This window comes from Eimeria mitis, genomic scaffold (assembly GCF_000499745.2).
Source record: "Eimeria mitis Houghton genomic scaffold, Emh_scaff391, whole genome shotgun sequence".
Taxonomy (NCBI): domain Eukaryota; phylum Apicomplexa; class Conoidasida; order Eucoccidiorida; family Eimeriidae; genus Eimeria; species Eimeria mitis.
The window spans coordinates 3901-4221 of NW_013572245.1; the positions used below are offsets into that span (position 1 = coordinate 3901).

The 321-nt window shown below is 60.7% G+C and overlaps 1 protein-coding gene across 1 annotated transcript in view; it reads right to left on the reverse strand.

Moving 5' to 3' along the window:
- EMH_0010590 (uncharacterized protein) overlaps positions 1-321 on the reverse strand; it is a gene marked incomplete at both ends in the record, with an annotated part of 8120 nt that overhangs the window by 1612 nt on the left and 6187 nt on the right. The gene's annotated exons all lie outside the window — the stretch shown is intronic.

A 321-nucleotide genomic window follows, 5' to 3' on the forward strand; every position in this document is an offset into this window, starting at 1 on the left:
CACTGCTGTTGTTGCTGCTGCTGCTGGATTTGTGTTGAGGCTGTTCAGCCGCTGCCTATTCTGCTGCAGGCTCAGCTGGCAAAGCAGCAGCAGCAGCAGCAGCAGCGGCATTAGCAGCAGCAGCAATTGCAACAGCAGCAGCGGTTCCGCAGCAAGCAGCAGGAGCAGCGGCAGCAGGATTAGTAGCAGCAGGAGCAGCAGACAGGCAGCCAGCAGCAGCAGCAGCTAGCCCGGGCGTACGCTGCAGTCTCCCTTCGAGCTGCTGCAGCCGCCTAGCAGCAGCAGCTCGCGAAGCCATGGTTAAGTATGAAGCGTCCTGCA